Genomic DNA, 11,231 nt, shown 5'->3' with positions numbered 1-11,231 from the left:
ACAAAACCCTAAATCCCTTTTGGGCGGTCATCCCCTTATCCCCTTTTTTACATGGCCAGCCGTGGCCTAGGCCCTTTTTCCCATTGTCCTTCTATCTTCCTAGCTTCCTTTCCACCACTCGTCTACATTTACAAATTGCACAAGTGAGAGCCCGGTGCTCCTTAAATTAAATCATGATGCGCTTGCGCTCTTTTACAAAAGTATTGACTTGCGCTTTTCCTTATGCGCCTTTTTCCTTTATTTGGGACTTTTCTGCGCTTCTTGTATTTCTAGATTTTTCTTGGCGTGCCTTTGTCTTCCGTTTCACTTTACCTTGGCCTTTTTCTTCTGCTTTAGCTTTTCCAGATTTTTCACCTTGTTCGTCTGACGGTTAACACAAGAACAAGAAGAAGAATAAGAAGAAGAAGAGAGCCACTTTTTGCCACACACAAGAATGAGCTTCTCATTCACTTTTCAACTTTATATACAAAACCCTAAATCCCTTTTGGGTGGTCATCCCCTTATCCCCTTTTTTACATGGCCGACCATGGCCTAGGCCCTTTTTCCCATTGTCCTTCTATCTTCCTAGCTTCCTTCCTACTGCCCATCTACCTTTACAATTTGTACGAGTGAAAGCCCGACGCTCTTTAAATTAAATCATGATGCGCTTGCACTCTTTTACAAAAGTATTGACTTACGCTTTTTCATGTGCGCCTTTTTCCTTTATTTAGGACTTTTTTACACTTCTTTTGTTTCCATATTTTTCTTGGCGCGCCTTCGTCTTCCATTTCACTTTTGCCTTGGCCTTTGTCCTCTGCTTTAGATTTTCCAGATTTTTCACCTTATTTGTTTGAGGATTAACAAATGCATTCAAGACACTTATGGCTAAGGTATTTGTCTCTCCTCTTAAGAAAGACAAATTGGCATGAAGATAGTATGGATTATTGCAAAGAGACCTAAGTGTAGAGAATTATACAGACACATTCCTCAACCTCACCATGTATGTAGCAACTATAAGTGATGCAGCTAAACTCCACAAGTATATGTATGGTTTAGAACCTTCTTTATCAGTTGATGTTATGGTGGAAAATCCAACCACTCTTTTCAAAGACATTGAGCTTGCAAACATTATGGAAGGAAGTATAGAAGAGAGTCCTCATTTCAACCCAGTTTTGGACAACCAATGACTATTTTAAAACATAAGCAAATTGGCAATGTTTAAAGCAGTAAGCATGCACCAGTCAGGTGGGAGCTTTAGAGTGCCAACTTATCCATCATTCAATGCTTCAAGACCTCAATGTAATTTTAGGTTAGCAAACAGTCCAAGGGTGGATTTTAAATAAGGAGAAAACAAGTTTAGAACTACTTTAGCCAATGTTAATCCAAAGTCTACTCCTATGGATCTCTACAAGGAAAGGAAAGAAAAAGACTTATGTTTCAAATGTGAAGAGAAGTATACAGCTAATCATGCAACAAAGTGTGTATACAAAAATGCAAAAGCCAAGGTCCATGGTATTTTAGTCTTTGAAGATTCAGAGGATGATAATGATGAGGCAAATGCATTTGTGACTATCACTAAAATTGAGAATGTTGAAGAAGAAATTGGACAAGAACAATTTTATGATCTTGCTAACACTTTTCCTTTTGATTCAGGTGCTAGAATTCCTTTTGATTTGGGAGAAATTCTTGATGAGCCACATGTTGCCACTAATTATTCCATCTCCATGGATGCTTGGACATGTGTTCTAGGAGCCCTAATAAACTTTGTATGAAGGGTAATATTCATGGAAAGGATGTGTTTATCTTGATAGATAGTGGCAATACACACAGTTTTGTGCATAAGTCAATTGTAAACAGATTAAATTGTCTTTCCAACCATTGATTTATAATAGTCCATAAGAGTTCAAGTAGCAAATGGTGAAGAAGAAATAAACACTCAAATATGCTCATAGGGTTCCTTACAGTTGGCTAAAAATTATGAAGCAAATGTAAACTTGATTACTTTGGAAATGGGACCCATAGATGTTGTACTCAAATGTGATTGACTGATGACCTTAGGAAAGATTACTATGGATTTCTCACAGTTGTATATGGAGTTTGTCTTTGATGGTGGGTAGTCTATCCATTTACAGGGAATCTTTAGTAAATCTGATTTTTAGCTTATCACCATTCAAAACTCAAGAAGGAGTACAAGAGATGCTCATAGATTGTTATCTTACACTCAAATAAAGAGGTTGAAGATCAGTCCAAAAATTCAGTAGATTATCCAGCTTTGAAAGCTCTTCTTGAGGAGTACATGGATTTGTTTGAAGTGCCTATTTCATTATCTCCTAAGAGAGTAGTGGATCACCCTATCAATTTGGAGCCAAACTCAAAGCCAATCAATAAGCCACCCTTAGATTGTGTAAGTGTGAGCATGAAAAAGTAGCCAAGCAAATCAATGAGCTTCTAGAGATGGGATTTATTGAACCTAGCTCTCCACCTTATGCATCTCCGATCTTGTTAGTGAAGAAGAAAGATGGATCCTTTAGGATGCGTATTGACTACAGGGATCTAAACAAGATCATAGTGAAGAATAGGTATTAAATACCTAGAGTTGATGATTTGCTTGATGAGCTTAAGGAGACTAGATTATTTACCAAGATTGATTTGAGATCATGATATTATTAGATCCTTATGCAAGAGGGTGATGAAGTTAAAACTACCTTTAGGACTGATCATGAGCTATACCAATTTCTAATTATGTTATTTGGGCTTACTAATGCTCCAACTACTTTTCAAAGTCTAATAAAAAAGATTTTGCAGCCCTTTCTCTTCCAGTTTGTCCTAGTATTCTTTAATAACATATTGATTTATAGCAAGACTCTACAAGACCATTTATCGCATGTGAGGAAGATTTTTGATGTGTTGAGGTATCACAAACTCTTTGCTAAGGAGAAGAAGTTTTCTTTAATGCTTATTGAGGTGGAGTACTTAGGCTATATTATTAGTAAAAAAAGGGATACAAGCTGACCCTAAAAAGGCACAATGTGTTAGAGATTGGTCAACACCTATTACCACTACACTTAGAGGGTTTCTTATTCTATCATCATTTAATCACTAATTCATTACCGATAGATGCATATTTAGCAACAGTGTAAAATACAAATGTACTTGTGAAAGAGAAATGAAAGATAGATGAAGATAATGCAGTTATATTTAAGAGAGTGACAAGAAGAACTGTGGATTAGCCTAAAGCTGCAAATTAGCCACCTCTCGAGCATGTTATGGAAAAGGTTAGGCAAGATTAAAAGCAAGATAGCAAACAAGAGGGCAAAAAGAAGGGCAAACAACCGAGATATAAGCTCCAATCTGATATTGAGATAGCCACGAATGCCTTGGAAGATCTTATAGTGGAAGAGTTAGCCAATGTATTTATAGATTTTCTTAATACATTTGAAGAGGTTTACGAAGCTCGTGTTTTACTTGCTACAGGGACTCAAAGGGACATTGGTGACTTGCTAGATGTATGTGATTTGCAGGATAGTTGTTGTCTTTGGGATAGTTTGTGAGCTAGATTCTATGAAGATAGATGATCCTGTGTATGATGCTCCATAGTTGGAAAATGTTTCAAGTACTTTGTTAGAGGCCTTGATAAGCAATACAAATATGCTTCAAGACATGGACTCCTTCACTATTTTGGATGATGGTTAGCATGTGTTGGATGCAAGTGAGGCTCGGTTTATATTTGGTGCGGTACATAATTGTCAGTATAAGTAGATTTCCATGTGCTAGACTCTAAAAGTGCCGACATGTTGCTATGTATTTGTTGATGGGTGCATTGATAGCTTGTATATGGAGATTCAACAACCTCTAGTATATGATGCGTACCCAAGGCATGATGACCCTAGAGTGGATGCTTGGTATGGTGTTAGAGTTGTGTAAATGCTAATCATTTTAATCTATGATCTAGGGGAATGTGTTCTTATGTGCATGATGAGCGACAAGTTGACACTATGGGTATTTGACCAGGGTGATACATCGATGGCACATATTGGAGGATGCGCAGGTTCAAAGGGGGTGGATGTTGTGCTGCTATACACAAACACAATGTAAAAACCCTTGGAGTGCATCATCATCTAGCTTTGTTATTAATCTAGAGAGTCAATGTCATATTAGCGATTAATGTTAGTATCCATAGTATGGATTGTTAAAAAATATAAGATTTTTTGGATAATTTTAGCTTTTTTTTAATATTTTGGATATTGTTTCTTGTAAATATCCTTAAAAGGCGTAGTAAACTCCTAGAATAGGGTGACATGTAGAAAGCAAGTGGCTTTTCAACCAGTTTTGTAAACTCTTATGAAAAAAAAGGGCTCCCGAATTCACTTGGGCTACGCTCATAGTTTTTCAAGCAGTAAACAATACTCTAGACATGAAGAAGAAGAAGAAGGAGCAATCCGAGAGAATTTTGATCAAGTGTCTTGCAATTTTACCCCCTTTTGAAGACAACAAAACCATTAGATTTGCTGTCTAAGTAGCAAAGAAGAAGCTAGTGTTTGGTGCACGTTTTTTGTATAACAGGGAGCTCTATGAGATCTACTGCTTGGAGATTGCTTCCGAGCAATAGTAGACATTGTCTAGATAATCCAATAACCATTTGTCTTGGAGTTTAGAAATCAAACAATCAACTTATGGCTACTATAATAACTAGGAATATACAAGGCTAAAGTGTATTTGGAGTACCATACAAGTATTTTGTTTGCCTTCTCACATTTTGTCAATATATAGTGCTTCGAATCATTGAGCTTTGTCTTTATCTTATGTAAAGGCATTGGCAAACTTGTCAAAAGATTTTATGATTGATTCATGATGTATGGATATGTTTTGAAGAGAACTTGATTTCAAGCATTCTTGGGATTCATTTGAATCTCTTGCCTATTCTTTTTATTCTCTTCTATCTCCTATTCTCTACTTCCTTCTCTCTCTAATCCCTAGTGGATACAACCTTTCGACTAAAACCTCTCTGACAATAGTGATGGAGTCCACCCACCAACTTCAGTATACATATGTGCATGTAATGTCAGTGTGGTGAATACATGGGTGATGTAGGCACATGTGCCTTTACCCCTAGCAAGTATCTTCGAGTTTTGTAGTGACACAATGAGTCTTTGAACTTCCCTTTGTGAGAGGGTCTTGAGTTTCCAATAACCACCATTGGATCTTGCAATTTTAGATTTAGTGCCAATCTTGTCCTTCACCTATAGAAACAAATAAGTAACCAAAATATTAAAATCCCATGTCAAATTTCAAGATAACCCAAATTAACCTCTCAAGCTTAGCCTTCAAACCATGCTTATGGACCTCCATGTGATTGAAGACTCCATCCTTAATGTGCTTGGCCATGTGAAAGAAGCCTGAATGATGAGATTTTTAAAAGGGGTGCTTTGAAGGTTGAGAAATAAGAAGAGAAGGTTCTCTAGGTGATCTCGATGGCGCAAAGAAAGAAGGTGAAGAGACAATAATTCATCATGATGACCTGCCTTATGCTCCCAAGCAAGTTGATTAATACTCTTATGTAAATTTTCCTCTTATTTAGCTCATGGCTTTGCCTTGAATGGCATCACCATATGTCTCTCGTGCAACATCTCATGTCATAGTTGATCTCTCAAATCTTCTCATTCTCATTCCATTTAGCTTTGATAGTAATCCAAGATGATAAGCTTATTGTTTGTGTGTAGATGTTGGTATTCCAACTTGTCTCAAATCTTCTTTCTCATGCCATGCTACCTGAGTGGCCCATTTTCTTCATACGAGCCTTACTAAGGCTAAATCAAATTAGCCTTTAGATCTCCATGTTGGGGTAAAAGGCCACTAGGCCTACCCATGTATATAGACCGCCCATTCTTTATTCATATATAATATAAAAGTGCAATAAGGCTGTCATATCATTCTTGATAGCACCTACATTGTGTGTGCTCTTCTCTCGCACATCTTCCTCTTCTCCTTCTCCACTGCCATTGCATCCCCTTCAACTAGTATCAGAGCTTGATCATCTAGATCTCTTCCCGGACTCTTCTCGACCTTTCCCACACGAGGTATGAGATATTCACTTCAACCATTTTTATTGACAACAGGGTTTTGAAGAGGGCAGCCATTGTTGAGCTTGCCCGTGAAGCTTCAAGCTTCCCCTCCACCATTGGCTTGATTAGTGGCCTTCTTTGGGCCCTTGGGGACCCCCCCACCACTTGCAACCTTCGTAGCAACCCCCAACCCCATATCTATAGTTGGCGCAATCACGCCATGTTGACAGACGTTTTTTCTAGCATGACAAAGATCTACAGCAGCTCCTCACCCACATGGCACTTGTTTATGGTCTATTGAGACCCTCTCGGTAGTTGGTATTGAGCTTGGGCACTTACACATGAGTTGGGGCTTTGATCTTGACCTCCTCTTGGCTGTGTAAATAGCAACATGCCTAATTTCAGTCTGTCCTAGACATTTACTGTTATAAAATCTGAGATACACGCTCTACTTTCTTATATACTTAAAATATATATGGCGAATATTAGGTTGGCACATAGGGAGAATAGATGAGAGAAAAAAAAGATGTAGAGAGAGAGAGGTAGAGAAATTGGCAACACACTAGGGACTAAAAGATGGGCTAGTCCCCCCCCCCCCCCCCCCCTTGTGGAGTTATATTATTGACAAAGAGCAAGCTCCTTTGTTACACATAAGCCAGTTCTTACTTGTAGATCTTGGAAACAAGATCATGGTTCCTTGCACAGTATACAACCGGCTAACACTTGCACAACTTGGAAGTTGGTACCTTTTGATCCTTCTTGAGTCTCCTTCTCTCCTACACAATATGTGTATGGCTCTCCTCTTAGGGCTTGATTTCAACAGAGCTTCTGCAACACTTGCACCTTCTCTTATTAATTTATTGACATGAATTTATTAAATAGAGAATGCGTAATAAGCAATCAATTTAGTGACATTTACAGCAATCCCTAGCTCATTTACTTTATTTGGCACTTGGTTATGGCTTGTTGAAGCCTCCTGACACTTGGCTTTGGGTTTGGGCACTGATATTTATGGTTGGCATTGAGCTTGGAGTTGATTTAGCTCAATCATGGACTATTTGAACAATCCCAAGATCTGTCCAGAATAGGGCAGCAGCCAGCATTTCATGCCTATGCTTATTTACCCATATCATTTGATACCCAATCATGCCCAAATGGTGCCTACATATAAAAAAATATATGCCTATGATGTGAGATACTTTTGGGGCTGAATTTTCTCAACGATTGACTGTTTTACGTCATCCACAGACAGCCCAAAATAGGGCAGTCCCCTTGTCATTACATTTTATGCTTATGTTACATGGTCATTTGATGTCAGATTATGCCCGGTTGGTGCCTATACATATGGAAAAGTATGCCTATGGTTTTGAGCTTGGATTGAGTCACTCTTTGCCCAGTTTTGGACATTATTTACTATTGGAAACTTCAGCACTGAAGCTATTTATGCTACAATTGGGTTATGCCTATTGATCACGGGGTGCTCTCGGCTATTTGGGGTTATGTACATCATTTGGATGATGCCACATGGTTCTTTTTTCTCCTAGAATACTTTTGAGTAAGAAGTAAAGATCAATTTTATGCTTCACTATCATTTTTTATTTGCAGTTGGCATTCCACTTATGATTGCTTATGCCTAGGCTACCCATGTGGGTTTATGTCTTGGTGGATGCTTTTGGGTTTGGCTGCAGTATGGCAGATGTTTGGGCTTGGCAAGATTTGCATTTGAGGACTTTTGTGGAGCATTTTTTCACTGCCATTGCATCCCCTTCACTCCAAGCCCCAAGAATCCTTTCCTTGTCTTGCAAAGAAGCATGACAAATGCACCCATTACTGTTGTAGTCTCTCATTTCATTATTTGTTATTTAAGGCTTCATCATTCGATTCTTCCTTGTCTTGCAAAGAAGCATGACAAATGCACCCATTAATGTTGTAGTCTCGTTTCATTATTTGTTATTTAAGGCTTCATCATTAGATTATTCATTGGTGTGGTTATCTTTTGAATTCCCCCCTTCATATGACATGTTGATTTGTTCGTCATTAGGTAAAGATCCATCTTTCTTTAGAAGGGCATAATTATACATGAGGTTTAGATTATGCATCTTTGTCCACTTCCATTTGTGAGCTTCAGGGAGTTCTTTAAGGGGCTTGAAATTCACCATTGGGTTATTATTTAAGGCTCCTCTAAGAAGCTCAAAGTTTGTGATTAGCTCTAGCTTACTAGGACATACTTGACAGTTCATATTAGAAGACTTTTCCTTAATCTCATTGCCTGCCATCATGTAAAGAGGTATGGATCGTAGAAGACTTAGTCCAAGGTGTTGTCCATGGCTATAGCCTTTTTGTGATTGGTCACTTTATCAAGCACTATCTTATATCCTTAAGATTGTCATTGGTGTGCTCATCATCTAGATGTCCCTCATTAGATATCTTATTATCCATTTGTTTGTAATCAAGTAAAGCTTTATCTTTCTCTAGAAGAGCATAGTTATACATGAGATTTATTTCATGCACCTTTTTGCACTTTCACTTGTGAGCTTCTAAAAATTCTTTTAGAAGCTTTAAATTTGCTATTTGGGTTATCCTTTAAGGCTCCTCTAAGAAACTAAAGGACTCTAAATAGCTCTAGCTTACATATAAATTACTTGAAAATTCATGTTAGAAGTGTATTCCTTAATTGCACTACTTGCCATCATGTAAAGAGGTATTGATGGTAGGATTTCATCCAAAGTTTCATCGATGGCTATGGTCTTTCTCCATTTTCTCATTTTCTCAAGTAGTTTCTTATAATCATCCTTGTCATCTAAGAAAGATACATTGATGGTTGCAAGGATATGCGTTGAGCAAGAGGCTTGCTATTGATCAAGAAATTCTTGAAGCTATTAAAGCTTTGGGCTAAAGGTGTTGGGCGTGTTATCACAATCTCTATTTAGTTTGAGATTGAGAGATTGGATGTACTCTCTGTGTATGTATCAAATGTCCATATAGAGGACTAGGTGTTGGTAGAAATTGAAATGTAGAATCATATATCCTTCAACTATTTTGCTTGGTGATTGGAATATCATTGAATGAGCAAAAGACATCACACGTCATATTATATGATTCAAAGTGAAGTAAAGGTGTGGAAGTCATTGTCTTTGCACCATTAATTAAAAATGTAGCTTTATTGATGAAGAATCATGTAACCTTTACATGGCATAATTGTCATGTTCATGTGTTTTGGAGGACAGCACAACTTGATCATAACTATGCTTGTTACAAAGTAAACCACATGACAAATCTAACATCTCAAATCTTAGATACAAACAATGTAAGTAAACATAAAAGAATTTGAATAAGTAAAGAACTTCACAAAGAACAAGAGAAAATACAAATATAAATCAAACCACAAAGCTTTGTGTGTCAAGAGGTTTCATGTAGCTTGTTGTAGATACCACAAATACTTTTTTTGTGTCTAATCATGATGTTTTGACATCACCATCGTGGCCAAAACATACAAGTTCTGAAAGCTTTGAATTTTGACTTCAAATGAGAATGAAACAACAAAACTAAGTGTTTTGGGTGTGATTTTGTTGCTTTTATAAAGAAAGCAAGGAAAGCTTTCTAAAAATGAACCATATAAAGAAAATAGCAAAGCATTCTATAAAGAAAGCTTGTTTTTATAAAAGCATATCATAAATCTAATACTCTAGAATTATTTATATTAAAGGGATTAAATAAAATAAATTTACAGTACTAAAGATCACCGATTTAGTTAAAAATTTACAAAATAAGCTTAAACTTATAATTTAAAAATAAAGGAATAGTTTTAATCATATACAATATCATTTATATATTACAATATCATGTAAATATATAATATATAATATTATGCTTAGTATATAGATTCACTTAAGATTATTTGTACTTTCTTTAAATTTAATAGCTCACCACAATATAGAACACATTAGCTCCATGCTATTTATCTACTAAGTACAATGTGACCAGTGTAATAAGTAGCACTTGTGTAACAAGTCATGATTGTATAGCAAATAAATAATAAAAATCAAAAAATAAATAAATATACAATTTTATTTTTTTCATAGTAATTTTCACGATGCCATTGCTGCGAAGTGGCCACATGGCAAATCAAGCATCTCAAATCCTAGATACAAACAACTTAATTAAACATAAATTTGCTTGATTATGTTAACAAATCCACAAAGAATAAAAGAAAAACACGGAATAGGGTCCAACCTTCAGATGACAAAAGCCATGGTTTGGCATCTTTCCATTATGAAAATATTGATTTATATATAGCTATCAATATTCATATCATATATTTAAATGCAAAGAAAATACAAATATCAATCAAACTATAAAGTTTCATGTGTCAAGGATTTCATGTAGCTTGTTGTAGATACTGCAGTGTGTGTAATCATGATGTTTTGACATCAGTAGTGCATTGAGAACATGCCAAAATCCCCACAAGGACTTAAATGAAAGTTGTGAATTCCTATTTCAAATGAGGAAGGAGCAACAAGTTTTTACCCTATTCTTCTATTGTGCATGTGATCTTGTTGCTTTTATAAAAAAAGCTAAGAAATATTTCTAAAAATGAACCACACAAAGAAAATAGCAAGGCATTTTATAAAGAAAGCTTATTTTGATAAAATCATATTATAAATTTAATAATCTAATATTACCTATATTAAAAGGATAAAATCAAATAAATTCACAGTACTAAAGATCAATGATTTAGTTAAAATTATCATTAAAGAAGCTTAAACTTATAATTCATAAATAAATAAATAATTTTATATATGATTATATATTAGAGTCACCTAAGATTATTTATACTGGATAATTCTTTAAATCGGATATTAATTCATCTAATTCTGCTGAGCAACTTGCTTACCACAACACATAATACATTAGTTCCCTACTATCTATCTACTAAGCATAATGTAATTAATGTCACATCTAGCACTTACTATAACAAATTACGATTATGTGGCAAACAGACAATGAAAATATACAAATAAAGAAATATAAAAGCAACTTATTTTCATAGCCAATGCTTTTGTCTCAATGGTGGGTTGTGGTGGATGAAGCATGACAATAAATTTCATATGCTCTATGATATGTTATCTTTAGACCATGCTCCAATTATGATTGTTACAATTGTAAATTGTCCAATGGCCCCCCTTTATT

The sequence above is a fragment of the Lygodium microphyllum genome, chromosome 2 (genome assembly GCF_053477565.2).
Source record: "Lygodium microphyllum isolate KBCC chromosome 2, Lygodium_microphyllum_v1.1.10, whole genome shotgun sequence".
In the NCBI taxonomy this organism is placed as follows: domain Eukaryota; kingdom Viridiplantae; phylum Streptophyta; class Polypodiopsida; order Schizaeales; family Lygodiaceae; genus Lygodium; species Lygodium microphyllum.
This window is presented reverse-complemented; position numbering follows the sequence as displayed.